Source organism: Myxine glutinosa, chromosome 12, assembly GCF_964187855.1.
Source record: "Myxine glutinosa chromosome 12, kmMyxGlut1.1, whole genome shotgun sequence".
NCBI lineage: Eukaryota > Metazoa > Chordata > Myxini > Myxiniformes > Myxinidae > Myxine > Myxine glutinosa.
This window is the reverse complement of record NC_136272.1, coordinates 59,212,310-59,230,079: the sequence shown is the minus strand read 5'-3', so window position 1 is coordinate 59,230,079 and position 17,770 is coordinate 59,212,310. Positions and strand designations below refer to the sequence as shown.

The following is a 17,770-nucleotide window of genomic DNA, read 5'->3' as shown; positions in this document are numbered from 1 at the left end:
CAACCACTGAAGAATCCTCACCATCCCCTGGAATCAACCACTAAAGATTCCTCACCATCCCCCTCAAATCAACCACTGAAGAATCCTCACCATCCCCCTCAAATCAACGACTGAAGAATCCTCACCATCCCCCTCAAGTCAACCACTGAAGAATCCTCCCCATCCCCATGGAATCAACCAGTGAAGAATCCTTAACATCACCCTGGAATCAACCACTGAATAATCCTTAACATCACCCTGGAATCAACCACTGAAGAATCCTCAACATCACCCTGGAATCAACCACTGAAGAATCCTCAACATCACCCTGGAATCAACCACTGAAGAATCCTCAACATCCCCCTGGAATCAACTGCTGAATAATCCTCAATATCCCCCTGGAATCAACGACTAAATAATCCTCAACATAACCTGGAATCAACCACTGAAGAATCCTCACCACCCCCCTCAAGTCAACCACTGAAGAATCCTCACCATCCCCTGGAATGAACCACTGAAGCATCCTCACCACCCCCCTGGAACCAACCACTGAAGAATCCTCACCATCCCCTGGAATCAACCACTGAAGAATCCTTAACATCACCTGGAATCAACCACTGAAGAATCCTCACCATCCCCTGGAATCAACCACTGAAGAATCCTCACCACCCCCCTGGAATCAACCACTGAAAAATCCTCACCACCCCCCTGGAACCAACCACTGAAAAATCCTCACCACCCCCCTGGAACCAACCACTGAAGAATCCTCACCATCCCCTGGAATCAACCCCTGAAGAATCCTCACCATCCCCTTGGAATCAACGACTGAATAATCCTCAACATCACCTGGAATCAATGACTGAATAATCCTCAACATCACCTGGAATCAACTGCTGAATAATCCTCAATATCCCCCTGGAATCAATGACTAAATAATCCTCAACATCACCTGGAATCAACCAGTGAAGAATCCTCATCATCACCTGGAATCAACCACTAAATAATCCTCAACATTCCCCTGGAATCAACAACTGAATAATCCTCAACATCACCTGGACTCAACCACGAAATAATCCTCAACATCCCCCTGGAATCAACGACTGAATAATCCTCAACATCACCTGGAATCAACTTCTGAATAATCCTTAACATCCCCCTGGAATCAACGACTGAATAATCCTCAACATCACCTGGAATCAACGACTGAATAATCCTCAACATCCCCCTGGAATCAACTACTGAATAATCCTCACCACCCCACTGGAATCAACTACTGAATAATCCTCAACATCCCCCTGGAATCAACCACTGAATAATCCTCAACATCACATGGAGTCAACGACTGAATAATCCTCAACACCCCCCTGGAATCAACTACTGAATAATCCTCAACACCCCCCCCCCCCCCCTGGAATCAACTACTGAATAATCCTCAAAATCCCCCTGGAATCAACTACTGAATAATCCTCACCACCCCCCTGGAATCAACTGCTGAATAATCCTCACCACCCCCCTGGAATCAACTGCTGAATAATCCTCAACATCCCCCTGGAATCAACGACTGAATAATCCTCAACATCCCCCTGGAATCAACGACTGAATAATCCTCAACATCCCCCTGGAATCAACTACTGAATAATCCTCACCACTCCCCTGGAATCAACCACTGAAGAATCCTCAACATCCCCCTGGAATCAACTACTGAATAATCTTCAACATCACCTGGAATCAACGACTGAATAATCCTCAACTCCCCCCTGGAATCAACTGCTGAATAATCCTCAACATCACCTGAAATCAACCACTGAATAATCCTCAACATCCCCCTGGAATCAACTACTGAATAATCCTCACCACCCGCCTGGAATCAACTACTGAATAATCCTCAACATCCCCCTGGAATCAACTACTGAATAATCCTCACCACCCCCCTGGAATCAACTACTGAATAATCCTCAACATCACCTGGAATCAACTGCTGAATAATCCTCATCATCCCCCTGGAATCAACTACTGAATAATCCTCACCACCCCCCTGAGTAGGTGATAAATGTTGCTTCTGGGACACCTCCGTTTAACATGGGAAATCCCTATCTCATGTCATTTACCCCCCTGTCTTTTTCAAAAATCATAAACACCTCTATTTCTCCCTCTATGAACCTATAATCCTTCTCACCTTATGAACCTATAATCCTTCTCGCCTTATGAACCTATAATCCTTCTCACCTTATGAACCTATAATCCTTCTCACCTTATGAACCTATGATTTTCTTCCTTTATGAATCTATAATCCTTCTAGCCTTATGAACCTATGATCCTTCTCACTTACATGTAATTTTTACCCTATTTCCCCCACTACCCCCTTAACGTAGTTCCTTAGACCACTCTACTAATGAGCCTATAAATATATTATCTCTTTCTAACTTTTTAAAGAGTTCCATTCTCCTATAGAACTCATCCCCATCAAGTATATTTATAAAGTATACAGGTTCCTTAACCTTTTGTTGTGAAAGTATAAAGTGGTATGTTTCACGGAGGGTTCTTGTTTGACCTCCTCCTCTCCCACATACCATTTTAAAATTATAATATTTATTATCCGATTGATAACCATTAAAGTTCTCACTCCACTCTAATATATTTTTCTTCCCACCCTCCATTACCCCACTTAACAAATGAATACGTTTATCCGTCTTGAGAACCTTCTGACCAGTGATTCTCTCAACCTCTTGAATCTGAAATTTTTCACATTCGTTATGTTTTCCATTTATATACCAAGGTTGATTACACCTCCACTCTTTAGTCTGGTTGATGCTTGGTTCTATCATTTATGGCGAAACATTGCATCATCTTTTGTTGAGCCAGTTGCCAACGTGGCACAGGATGACTCAGCCATGACTCAGCCTTGCCAATGACGCAGCCTTGCCTATAAAGGCTCTAACCACACCTTGCTTTTTTAAACACACGTTATGTTTCTCTGGAGGATGGAGGATGAAGCTTTATCAGAAGACAGGTAAGTTTTTTTGTTCTCACGATTAATTATTCATTGTCTTATATGGAACATCATTAACATCCTCTCAATAATTATTGTTTTTTCTCTTTTACAGTATATCTTTATCAAACCTGGTGATTGATGTTGAAAATGAAGTCATTGATTTTCACCAACAAAGGGAGAAGTTGAATGAAACGCTTACAGAATTCACTGAAGTTCGGAGGGGTCTTCATAATGAGATGGTTGAGTGTTTAGAAAGCCTCTCTCACCCGTTAATATTATCCAAGGTTGTCCCAACAACAGAACCAATGACTGACAACGAATTAAACACCTTGTTTGAAATTCTATGCGAGAGGTAATAGATATAATTAATTATTCACAAACTTCAATACATTAATTTTCTCCTTTTTATCAAAGTTGGTGGTTGAATAACTGTGTGTTAAAGGTGCTGTGTGGTAAAGTGAGCTGTGTGTTATTTCCTTTAACTGTTTGTTTTATTCCAGCATGAAAAACCAACCAAGCAACATGAAGTTTGATGAAACCCAGGGATTTCACAACTTCGACGACCGGAGGAGTGTCAACCAATTTCCTGCTGATGTGAGTTGTTTGGAAAAATGGAGTTTCTCATTTATGGTCCTAGACTGCCCTCATGTGGTTTGGGATGGCACGGCAGGCAAATACTGTGTTTGGTGATTTTAATTTAAAATCCCTTTTGTGCCTTGCAGACACAAAATAAATTGGTGAAGCCAACATGGGAGACAAGAGGATATTATACCTGGGAAGAAACTGAATTTATGGAAGAAACTGAATTTATACCTCGTGAAAAATGTTTTATTATAATTTTTATGTTTTTAATGTTATTTCATAATTTTGATTTTATTCGCTTTGTCCAGAATTATTTAATTCTTAATTACAAAAAGAGAATAAAGGGAAAAAAGATGAGAAGGTGCACCCCCACCCTTGATCCCCCCTCATCCCACCCCTCCCCTCCCCTTGTGTGTGTGGGGAAGGTGGGGGTGGGATGAGGGGGGATCAAGGGTGGGGGCGCACAGGGGTGGGGGATGATGGGTGTGGTCTGTGTGGGTGTGGGTGTGGTCTGTGTGGGTGTGGTCTGTGTGGGTGTGGTCTGTGTGGGTGTGGTCTGTGTGGGTGTGGGTGTGGTCTGTGTGGGTGTGGTCTGTGTGGGCGGGGTCTGTGTGGGTGTGGTCTGTGTGGGCGGGGTCTGTGTGGGCGGGGTTTGTGGGTGGGGTCTGTGTGGGTGTGGCTTATGATTTTTATTTATTTATTTAATTTTTTTTATTACTACTAATTAAATTAGCTAATCTGGGTGGATGAAAGTATGGATGGTTGTTGTTTAATGAATTATCAGTTTTGTTTTTTGTAATTCTTGTGAGTAAAATGAACCCAAGATTTCTTCCCAATTCATATCATATAATTTGTAAGTCCAAGGCATAGTATCCATTACATCAACGATTTTGAATAATTCATTAGTCCATCTCTTTGTATAACCTTTCTCAAAATGACTTTTCCATCTGTATATTCTTACAATATCACCAACTTTGAACTTGGGCTTTCTCAAATTAATCTCCTTTTCATATTCTAATTTTGTAAATGTTTCTGATGGTTTTGATTTTGTTGATGAATGAACTGTATTATTGTAATTATCTACAATATCCTGAATAAAATACACCCATTTTTGGGAACCGAGTTGTGTGAATTTTTTATATAATTTCTCTTTTAAAGTACGATTAAAACGCTCAATAACAACTGCTTTTCCTTCATTAAAGGTGCTGTATAATTTAATACCCTCCCCCTTAAGAAATTTCATAAATATTTTGTTATAGAACTCTGTTCCCTCATCGGTCCACAGTTTCTTTGGTTTTCTTTTACTTTTATTAAATATCTGTTGGAAGGCTAACATCAGAGTATAACCTCTCTTGTTTTTCAAAGGAACAACCCAAGCAAATCTACTCCTCAAATCAATAACGGTTAAAGCATACTTGTATCCCTTATCATTTTTTAGTTCGATTAAATCAGCGGACCATATGTGGTCGGTGTATTTAGAATAAACTTTCCTTCTTTTAAACTTTGTGATTATAGGTTTATGTAATTCATCAGCCAAAAGCTCCTCAGTCTTGATGACATCATTAGAGCCTAATAGTTTTTTGAGGGTGAATAACCAAGGCCAAGTTTCAATTTAGCATTTATCAAATTTCTCACAATAAACCTATCAACCTTCTCTCTCAACGTTGGATTTTGTATCAAAGACAAATTATACAACATTTCTCTGTCGGCTTTATGTTTTTCAGTCAACGTAGTGGTTTTCCCATAAGCAATATCATGCTTCATACACACTTCGTCAACCCTATTTGTAGGTTTAGACCAAGGTTTAGGATTGTCAGCCTCATCTAATCTTTTATCCAGGTTTGTTCCAGGACCACAGAAAGAATATCCAGGTAGATGTAGTTCCCCTGGAATTCCAGTTGTTGTAAATTTACTTCCTGACAAAAACTTTTGTATGTCTCCTCCACTTTTAGGAGAGATGAATTGGCACTTTTTAGAGCCACACACTTGACATATTCCTTTTTGATAAACTCTATTATTTTTAGCTTTAACAAAGGAGATATTTTTAGATTTAGTTTTCTTTTTACATTTGAGACAATAACTCATATTTATTTATGAGAAAAAGTCCTACATAGTGCCAAAGCCTTTTGGGTTTTCAACATATACATTTCTATCTTGATTTTTAAAACATAAAGAATCCTTAGGAATGCCTTCACTCTCTCCTCCATTTATTTACAAATAAAACTAACTAAAGTCAATAACACCAACATCATCAACTATATGTTGTATATCTGCTCTCTGAATTTATTATAGCAAATTTAAAAACCAATATCTTCATAAGAGTCATTAGTTCTTTATTTTCCTCTTCCGTGCGTTGAGATTGATTTATTTGTCGTAATAACTTCAATCTTTCATTAATCTCAGGAATGGTCATATTTTTATATTTTTCCCCCCTCTCTCTTTCCTCCCTCTCCTCCTCCTCCTTTTTCTCCCTTTCCTCCCTCTCCTCCTTCTCCTTTTTCTCCCTTTCATCCTTCTCCTCCTTCTCCTTTTTCTCCCTCTCCTCCTTCTCCCTTTCCTCCTTCTCCTCCTTCTCTCTTTCCTCCTTCTCTTCTTCAACTCCTTCCTCCTTCTCTTCTTCAACTCCTTCCTCATCCCTTGCTACCCTTGAGCTTGAGCCCCAAAGAATATTATACATATACTCATCTGGATTTTGAGATATTCTTGTATCTATAATTATTTTTCTCATAATAGGATACCAATAAGATTTGATGACGATTTCTAAAAGAGTTTTATATTTCATAACTTTGAGAAGTTCATTTTTATTTAATATTTTAAACAAGTCTCTATTTGTGGGTTTAGCAATATCAGTATAAGGCCAGTTTTTAATGACAAAATTTCCATGTATATGCTCCAAATCATAAGGTATGTAATACCGAGCACCCTTTTCTTGTAGGTATCCCTGAATACAAAAATTATAATTCTCTTGTAGTCTTTTTCCTGCCATTTATGTATCAGAAATATATGTGAGATTAATATTATAACAGGTAATACCACCCCATCTTCCCACTACCAAATCGGTTTGTATTCCTCTGCTTTCTATCCTTATCTCATTACCTTCCTTCTTTGTCATGTTAACCATCGCTATACTATCATATATTTTTCTTTTCTTAAAACCATGTATTTGTTGTTTACTAATTGTACTTCCACATAAATCCTTATCCTCACCAAGCGGATAATATTCTTCTTTACGAGACTGATTCAAATCATGTAGGTCTTCTAAGTTTATTGAAAAATACCAATTATACCCTAAATCAGGCATATCATACCCCCATTTATTGATTCGCATATTAACTATATGTCCTTCTTTATAAAATTCAATTGTAAGCAGATAGTTAAATTGAATGAGGAAAGGTGTATGGTCAGTATAACCGGGTGTTGTGGTTGTAAATTTTACTTGTTTAACAAAACGTGCTGTTTTCTTTAAAAATATATATTGTGATAAATCACTAAATCTAATTAAGTCATTCGCATCTGTCGGGTTTGGATAATTGATTAATTTATAAGTATTCTTCATATTAATATTTTTACTTATACTATATTTTTGTCGTTCAGCCTGTGCCTTTGTATAATAATTTGATAAATCAATATCCTGAGAGGATTTTCCAAAGATAGAACCATCTTTTCCAACATAAGTCATTTATATTAGATTAAAAATGATATCATAAAAATTTTCATTATTGTTGAGTTGAAATAATACATATAAACATAATTGACCACAACATTTAGAATTAATTTCTTGAACTTGAAATGTTTGATAAACACCATTCTGTAAGAATTGTATTACTTCAACAGGCGGTGGCATACCATAACTATCAAAATAATATTTATCCTGACTATTATGAATACAAACCCAATGAGAACCATTCTGTGTGTCTAAATTCATAATAATATTCATTGTATTCTTGGACAACTTTTTTAATTCATCTCTCATACAAATAACCACATTATCAATTTTTAGTTTTTTTTTTTTTTTTTTTTTTTTTTTTGTATACAAGGTCGAGGCTCGTGAAAGAGCGAACATTAATCACACAGAAAGACAAACCGACACATAAAACATATAACATAGGGAGCGGTAGACAAGATGGGGAGAGAGGGGGAAGGACACAAACACAACATTTGAGAGCAGGGACCGAGAGACATGGAGACATCGAGAGATCTGAGAGAGGGCGAGGGCTTTGGGGGGGGGGGGCGTGGGAAGGGGGCGGTGGGAGAGGTATAAAACATATGGACACTGCCAGGACTTCCAGGAAAGAAGTTGGAATTTCAAACAAGGTGGATCTGGGGTGAATTAGCGGGGGTAGAAAAGATCAAGGTTTTGGATGGGGGAAGATAAGAGATGGTGGTGAACAGCTGTTTTAAAGACCTGGAGGGAGGAGTGGGATTGAAGGGAGTGAGGGAGTTTGTTCCAGAGGCGGGAGAAAAGAGGAATGAAAGAGTGAAGGTGAGCAGAGAGCCGAGATTTCGGCAGTTTAACCATCAGAGGGTTGCTGGCAGATCTTGTGCGACCTGTAGGAATATTTGGGGGACAGAGCACAGAGAGAGCTGGGGGTGCAAGGCCGGAGAGGAGTCGGTAGAAGACAGAAAGACCACCTACCTGCCTGCGGTGAGTGAGTGAAAGGCCCTCAGAGATAGCTTCATCGCGGGAGATTCCAATAATTCTGAAATTTCTGAAATTCTGAAATTCTGAAATTTTACAATATTTAGTAAGTTCTATATTTGACGTTGTATTCTTTCCAAATTGTTTAAACCATTTATCCATTTATTTATGAGAAAGATATAACCCATTACCCCTTTTAGTTAGTTTAACACCTGCTTGAGCGATAGAGGAAAGCATATCTCCAACCAACAATCTAGCTTTATCAGGTAGACTTTCAAGTTTTTGAGCAAAATCCACAATTACACCACTTCCACTAATTTGTTTCTCCAACTCCTTGTTATGTCTTTCCAATTCTTTTTGAGCTTTTAGTTGTGCCTTCCTTTCGTTAGCAGTTTTTACCGCTGCCGAAATACCACCAGTCAATGCTCCCGCCGCACTTAAACCAGCAAATAAAGGAATTAGAAACGGGAGAAATCCTCCCTCTTGTATTGAATATTTCTTTAACATAGGTTTCGTCATTTTAATTTTAAGTGATCCAGCATCATTTAGTGTTTTTACCTGCTCTCTTGTGAGTAAAACATCAATTCTTACTGCTCCTTTTCTTTGAATTGTATTAACATTAATAATACAAGGCTTTTGATTTTGAATACAAGATGTTAATTTATTAAGATTGATTTGATTAACATATACCAGTTCTTTCCTACTCATTTATTTATGAGAAAAAACCTATGTGATATTAATCATAACACCATTATCTGTATTAATCTGTAATTCTGTTTCCTCCAAAAGCAAACAATAAGCATCAACTTCTTCATTCTCTACTCTTTCAATGTATAGAGAAGTATCCACTCTATTAGACTTTATAGTTTCCTTTTGAGAACTCAGGTCAATTGCGTAGATTGTATAAAGTTTTTTAAACGCAACCATATCCAAAATAGGTTCATTATTACCGTTGCTTTCACACACCTTTTGGTAAGACTTGTAGGCTTCCGCATAATCATTTTTTTCCCAATCAATTTCCAATCTATCTCGCAGATAAAATGTTCCATCGAGAGAAACCCGAAGTTGTTTCACCTTAGCATTATCACTCAGCGCATTATTCTTATCAGTACCCTCCTCTCCATCTGGTTTCTTAAAAATGAGCCATAGGTATCGTGGCTTTCCTTCAAGAACACCCAAATTCCAAGTGTAGGTAGTGTGTTCCAGTTTAACGTGTTGACATCTTCTTTTAAGGTATGATACATTAAGCGGTTTCTTTGAGTTAAGTCTTCTATTTAACATCTCTTCCGTTTTAAGATTAGGAGTATATTCACTAATATACCAACACAAATCATTAATAACAAATTTATTATTGTCGCCAAAAGCATTTTCAACCCCAAAAAGCAATCTATTTACATTATCATTCCTTTGTAGTTGAAATCTAATTTTAAGACCATACAAAACTTTATCATAATCACAAAATCCAAATATACCTTTCAGAGGTACTGCTACGGTAAAACTATTCTCTGCTTTTGTATCATCATTATACATTGACTTCCTTTGACTATAACCAGGGTCAGCATTTGTTCCCGTTGACATATCAGGAATAAAACCTTCAACAGCTCCCTTACCCATTCTATCACTAAACGAATATAGTGCAAATTTCATCATTTCAGATATAGCAGAGACATTAATCAACCGCTTCAACCTCTTGTGTTCCAATATACAGGCGGACACTATCAAACATTTTCCAGAAGAAATCATTTACGAGTGTAGCATTAGTATTATTCGCAGCCTTAGTGAATTTAAATTTACACAGCAAGAAACTATCAGCTATATTCAAGTAAGTTTGTTGATTATTTATTTCAAAACTTTTTGTTCCGTTTGAATTCCAGTCTGTTCCTGTTATAGCATTTACCTTAAAATAGTCTTCCTTTTTAGTAGAGTTTGAAATGATAATCGTATCATCCAAATCATAGATACTATCAATCGCTTCCATACTTGTATTTATATAGCATTAAAATCGTTGAAACCCTGACCCAAGTATTTTAATGATTTTTTGTCGTTCTTGTGAAGATAGTTGAGTTTTACCTTTTTTAATTTCTTTGATTGCTTGTAATTTATGAGACTCCTTTTGAGCATCTTTTATACTCTTTATAGCACCCGCAACTGAGCCCACGGCTGAAGCAGTTGAACCAATTAGGTCTTTATGTTTAAGGATGGTTGAACCAATACCCATTAGAGTATCAATTATCCCATCTCCTTTATTTCTAAATTGATGTCCCACACCCCGTTGTCTCTTTGGTTTATAGTATCCTCTACCAAGAAACATACCTTCACCCTTATAATGTGGTGAAAGGAACATCCCATCCCCTGTAATTATTTTATATTTTCCCAACTCGTGTTTTCTCACAATAACCATTATTTATTTTTTGAAAAACTTCACGTAGGTGAATTCTGATGGATATAATTTCATCATTAAAGGATATCATACGATTATCTTGGTCGGTTATCCTAAAATTTACTCTGTATATGGTTTTTCCTGACACAGGTAAATAGACAAGATTTTTTGGTTCCATATTAAATTTATAACCAATCGGGGTTGAGTATGCACTGAATGAAAATATTGTATTTGTTCTTATTCCATCGTTATAAGCACCATCAATCAAATCACAATGAATTAATACTGAATTTATACCGGAGGATATTTGAATGACATTATCACTGTAAGACGTCCCGTTAGTTTCAATCTTTTTAGAAGAGAAACCCAATAGCTCTCTGAACGAATTTTCAATCGTGAAATCAACTTTATAAATATTTTTAAGTTTAATAGTTGATTTTGAAGTGTGTTTTTGAATATCTATTACAATATTTTTTGGTTCATCACCTTTTTCTTTCATAAGGCGAGAGACTTCTGAAGATATTTGAGAAATCTCGTAAGCACCGGGTGAAACGGTTATAGTTTTATATCCGCTTCCTGGATTATAACTAAACTTGTTGTTTTTCTCTGTGATATTAAAAAGGGTATTGTAAGTCTCCATTGACAACAAAGAAGCCTCATATTCTTTTGTGGGGTCAAGTTGTAGTGGGTAAGGCAATGAAGCTGTGTAATCACTCGTTGTGAAATTAAAACTAAGAATTGTGCTTCTCATCTTATTTAATATCTAATAAAATATCTTTGTATTGACATTTATTAATTATTTTCATATTCATCAACTGATCTAAAATGGCGGATGCTTCATTGAAACAATTGTTGTTTCCAGCCTTCTTACTACCTAACAACAATAATAACCTATTAACTAATTGTGATGGGTCATTTGGAAGAAAACTAACACCCGAACCAAGCTTACTTAAAGCATCAATAATATGTTTCTCCTTCTCATTCTTCTTACTTTTACCAGCAACAGAAACTCCATAATCAAGTGCGTTTAGCAACTCAATATACTCTCTATCTTCCTCTCTTTCCATATCAAGCGGTTCATCAAAATAAGGTGAATTAGCATGTCCATCTTTTGTTAGAAGAAACATTAATCTTGGGGTTAATTCAACATTTGGTTGGTCAGAACTTAAGAACACCAATTTATCATTAAATATCAATAACTTTTCTTTCACAAGATGGAACTGTGCTGGTTCTTCTGTTGGAATGAGACCTGCTCTGGTTTTTGAACCCTTCAAATATTCATTGTTTTGAAGAGCTTCTACAATAAAATTGGAAAGTTTATTTACCTTCTCAAGATGCCGAAATAATCCTTCATCATCATATTCTAATTCTCCAAGTTCTTGCTCTGTCATTTGACTAAAATCTTTGAGCATTTGAAATTTTTTCGGAGTAAATTCTACTGTGGGAACTGTAGGTGAAATCGTTTGTTGAGTTTTTAAAAGTGGTTTAAAAAATTTCTCTTGTTTTCTTTCAAAGGCTTCTTCACCAGTTAGTTTCTGTCTCCTTTTCTTCTTTATGTCTTCCTGTTGCTTTACAACTTTTGAAACCAACTCTTGATGTTCTTTAAACTTTCTTACTCTTTCTTCGGTATTCATTTTCTGTATTTATTTATTGAAAAATATCATTTAGTATCTCATCTTGTTTCACAACAATATATTTATATTTTCCAATCGTGTGTTTCATATTATTTTCAAATTCCTTCTTACTACATAATGTAGAACAATTATCTCTCCAAAAATTATTTGTATCTGTTGAATTTAACTTAAATAAAATAAAAGTATTAGCATTGTTTCTTATTGAGTGCCGAGGGAGTTGAAAATATGACTGACTAAGATAAATACAATTACAAGAAGAATGTCTCCCTCTTGTGTAGTAGCTATCCATAACCATTTGGTTTCTCTCATTAACACAATCATCAAAGATAACGAGGTTCTTTTTTGATTTTTCTAAATCTTGAGGTGAAGGTATATCATCCGTATTATCACTGAGAATACAAGTTATGGGTTTTGGTTTTGATTTTGATTTCTGTGTATCACAAAATAATTGTATTATATCATCAATATTATAATCATTTAGTTTGTTTTGAAGTTTAAATAAACCGATAATGTCTTCCTTTTTAAGACCCGCATTAAAACCCTGTGAGAGTAGTTGATACTCGGGTTGAAAACTTGACTTTGTAAAAATTATTAAATTATCATAATCTAAAAAATTAGGACTAAGGAGCATCTTTAAAAGTAAACAGGTTTTTCCACATCCGCTTGAACCGACTATTAGACATCTCAATGAATTTGGAAGATTTTTATGGTTATTAAATTTTATCTTATTTTCCCAAACGGGTAAAAAATCATTCATTTATATATTTGGAAAACAAGTCATCTAACTTTTTTTGAGTTTTTTGAGAAACTCTATATTTTATCCTGAGTTCAGGTTTAATTTCAAAATAATCCATTATTTTGTTTATATAGTATCTTGTATTAACATTTCCATTAAAATTATTTTGAATAATAAATATCATTAAACCCTTATACATTTCCTCAATACAAATAGTCTCTTCCCTTGTAAGAAATGGTGTATTATCACCATAATACTTAACATTCATCTCTCTTATTAATCTTGTAAAGTAATTCATTTTTGGTTCTAATTTAAAAGAGTTATATATTTTTCTATATTTTTTATTATCATTAATTAAAATTAAATCACAGAAAATACATTGTTTACATGAACCCTCATTATTAAGCCCTATTCTACCACAATGGTGGCAGATTTCTAATTTATCATATGGAGAGTCTGGAAATTCTAAATATCCTTCAGAATTTATCATATTTATAAAGTAAAATTATACTTAAAACAAAGTGCCTTTTTTAGAGGCTTTTTTAAAGATGAAACTGTGCTTAAAGTAAAACACAAAAGACAAATTTCAATCAATCTCTACTTCGGTGGAAGATATAGAAAAATATGTCAAAGATGTTAAATTGAACAAAGATAAATATGGAAATTTTTGGATTAAACCCATAATGGAGAATAACATGTGTCCTTTTATTAAATTTACGGGACAAGCTATGTTAATTAATAACTCTATTAAAGTAAATTTGACAAAAGTTTCTCCACTACTACTAACAATTTACTCAAAGCTTGAAAAGGTCATTGATAAAGAAGCTTTGAAAATGAATGATAAGACCATCAACGATTCTAGAGGAAACATTTGTATATTCTTTAATAGACCCAAAGATGTGGGTGAAATTAATTATATGAATATTAGTGGTGAACTATCATTCCGTACTCTGATTATTAGAGATTATTTGAAAATAACATTTAATGTAAAAAATATTGTGGTTATTAGTTCTAATGAAAGAAAATATATAGATATTGATGGAAGTTTAATGGTATGTAAATGAGTGATATTAACAGTCAATACTCTGAGAGTTATTATACTGAGAGTCTAGGATCTGAAGATAGTTATGATACTAATAGTTTGTGTTCAAATGATAGTTATGAGAGTAGCTTTATTGATGACTCAGATAGTGAAATTGAAATTGATGAACTAGAGTATCTAAACTTTCTGGCTAATACATAGACGCTTTACTTTAAGTAAAGTTATATACATAAAACGTGTTGAAAAGCTCAAAGGTGTTTTACTTTAAGTAAAGTTATATACATAAAACGAGTTGAAAAGCTCAAAGGTGTTTTACTTTAAGTAAAGTTATATACATAAAACGAGTTGAAAAGCTCAAAGGTGTTTTACTTTAAGTAAAGTTATATACATAAAACGAGTTGAAAAGCTCAAAGGTGTTTTACTTTAAGTAAAGTTATATACATAAAACGAGTTGAAAAGCTCAAAGGTGTTTTACTTTAAGTAAAGTTATATACATAAAACGAGTTGAAAAGCTCAAAGGTGTTTTACTTTAAGTAAAGTTATATACATAAAACGAGTTGAAAAGCTCAAAGGTGTTTTACTTTAAGTAAAGTTATAGACATAAAACGAGTTGAAAAGCTCAAAGGTGTTTTACTTTAAGTAAAGTTATATACATAAAACGAGTTGAAAAGCTCAAAGGTGTTTTACTTTAAGTAAAGTTATATACATAAAACGAGTTGAAAAGCTCAAAGGTGTTTTACTTTAAGTAAAGTTATATACATAAAACGAGTTGAAAAGCTCAAAGGTGTTTTACTTTAAGCACAGTTTCATCTTTTAAAAAGCCTCTAAAAAAGGCACTTTGTTTTAAGTATAATTTTACTATATAAATAAATATGATCAAAGCAACGTATTGCGACGTTTGTGAACAAGATTATAAACAAAACAAAAGACACCTTAAAACTAACAAACACACATTTAATCTACTTCACCTACTATCTCCTATTCAGAAGGAAACAAAACACTGTTCTGCATGTAATAAAAAATATCCTCAAGAAAGGCTTCGAAATACATCTTAAAACAATTCTACATTTATCAAATTTTATCACAACTAAAAACTCTGATGGCGCATTCAAAGGACATATTAAAATAAGAGTCTTTAACTTCAAACCTCCTGAACCAGAGTCTATAGTTGATGCTGTAGAAATAGTTAAACCTGCTGTTCAAACGTTGATTGAAAAAACACTAAAAGAAATGAAGCCACTTAAATTTTATATGGGAGTAAAATTAGAAATGACAAAGGACGAAGGAGTTATAGATACACCATACATGAGAACTGAGCCACACTTTATATCTTCATATCAAGATTTTAAAACATCAGGAGTCTATGATGAACTTATTAAACAAGAGCAAGATGTGGATAATTCAATCGTAGGAAGTGGATTCAATATAGGAAAAATTATTTACATAGACATTCATATTCTTTAATCAGATCCTCTAAAAGCTTCTTCCTACATTGATTTACCCAGTGTTATCAAAAATAGAAAAGCAGTTATCAATATCAAAAATAAAGACAATAAATGTTTTCTCTGGTCTATTCTAGCACACTTACATCCTCCACATTTTCATGATGAAAGAGTATCTCATTATAAAAAATATGAGAATACATTAAATACGAAAGATCTAAAGTTTCCTATGGCTTTAAATGATATTCCTAAATTTGAAAAGATAAATAATTTATCAGTTAATGTTTATGGTCTAACAGAAACAAACAGCATTCAGGTTTTAAAGCTTTCTGACAATTGTAAACAAACTCAAATTAATCTTCTATATTTTAATTCAGAGGAAAATTCACATTATACATACATTAAAGATATTGCTAAATTAATAAAACCACAAGTATGTAAAAGAACAAATAAAATATATATTTGTTTGCGTTGTCTTAACCTCTTCCATACACAAGAAAGATTAGATAAACATTTAAATTATTGTGGTGAACATAAATCAACGGTAATCAATATGCCTAAAGAAGGCTCAAATATCACATTCAAAGATGAAAAGAAAAAGATCAAACATCCATTTGTTATATATGCTGATTTTGAAAGTATTCTAGAAAAAATAGATACTGCTTCTCCAGATCCAAAAGAATCACACACAAATAAATATCAAAAACATACTCCTTGCGGTTTTTGTTATTATATCAAATCATCTGTTTGTGATAAATATAACAAGTTAGAGGAGTATAGAGGCTCAAATACCCCAGAGGAGTTTGTGAAACGACGAGAAAAAGACTGTGTCCGATTAACCAAGATAATGAGAGAAACTAATAAACCAATGTCCTTGACGAGTGAACAGAAAAGGGAATTTAGAAAAAACAATGTTTGTCATATTTGTGAGGAAAAAATTGGTGAAGGTCTAAAGGTTAGAGATCATTGTCATCTCACTGGTAAATATAGAGGTCCAGCTCATCAAAGTTGTAATATTAATTATCAACTCCCCTCTTTCATTCCTGTCTTTCTTCATGACAACGCTCATTATGATACGCATCTATTTATTAATGAACTTTCAAAGACATCTGGACACATTTCAGCAATTCCTAACACGGATCAGAAATACATTTCATTCACAAAAACAATTCACACATCTCCTATTACTCATATCAGATTTCTTGATACATTTAAATTCATGGAAAGTCCATTGGCTAACTTGGTTCAAAATCTAAAAGAGTTTCCATGTCTTTCAGAGTATTTTTCAGATAAAGATTTTCTAACACAAAAGGGAATTTACCCCTATGACTATATGGACTCATTTGAGAGATTCAATGAAACACAACTTCCTTTAAAAGAAAATTTCGATAACAAATTAAACAACAGTCATATATCTGATAAAGATTATGTACACGCACAAAATGTTTGGGAAAAATATAACATCAAGAATCTTGGCGAGTATCACGATTTGTACCTCAAAACTGATGTGCTTTTGTTGGCTGATGTGTTTGAAGCCTTTAGATCTGCTTGTCGCACTGGATATGGATTGGATCCTGCTCACTACTACACAGAACCTGGATTGGCTTGGAGCGCGATGTTGAAAATGACAAAACAAGCTTTGGATTTGATAACCGATGTCGATATGCTTTTGATGATTGAAAAGGCAAAAAGAGGGGGAATTTCACAAGTATGCTCGAGCAGATACGCAAAAGCAAATAACAAATATCTTCCAAATTATGATTCAACGAAAGAGAGTTCTTACTTGATGTACTATGACGCAAACAACTTGTATGGCTGGGCAATGTCTCAAGCTCTTCCTTATGGGAAACTAAGATGGGTAAAGGAAAAAGACTACACAAAAGTTTTACAAGATGTATGTATCTCTACACAAAAAGAATTGGATGATTCAAAGGTTGGTTATTATTTTGAGGTCGATTTAAAATATCCTGAAGAACTTCATATCAAACATAAAGATCTTCCATTTGCTTGTGAGAAAGAAAGTCCAAAGAAAGAATGGTTGAGTGATTATCAACGATCGTTTGATATAGGTGAATCAAAAGAAAAATTACTTACTACATTATATAACAAGAAAAATTATGTACTACACCAAAGAAATTTGCGACAATATTTATCAAAAGGTCTAAGAGTAGAGAAGATCCACAGGGTTCTAAAGTTCAATCAAAGTCATTGGTTAGAGGGGTACATTGATTTTAATACACAAAGAAGAACAGAGTCAAAAACAAATTTTGAGAAAGACTTTTATAAATTGATGAATAATGCGGTCTTTGGTAAGACCATGGAGAATGTGAGGAAAAGACAAAAT

The 17,770-nt window shown here is 34.4% G+C and overlaps 1 protein-coding gene and 1 long non-coding RNA gene across 3 annotated transcripts in view; one reads left to right on the top strand and one right to left on the bottom strand.

Annotated features, from left to right (window-relative positions):
* Positions 1-17,770, bottom strand: part of LOC137437438 (protein FAM3D-like) — a 131,673-nt gene that overhangs the window by 97,489 nt on the left and 16,414 nt on the right. The gene's annotated exons all lie outside the window — the stretch shown is intronic.
* Positions 1,940-3,932, top strand: LOC137437292 (uncharacterized). The gene is made up of 3 exons (XR_010986445.2): positions 1,940-3,323; positions 3,472-3,565; positions 3,694-3,932. It is a non-coding gene; the product is annotated as an uncharacterized LOC137437292 (long non-coding RNA).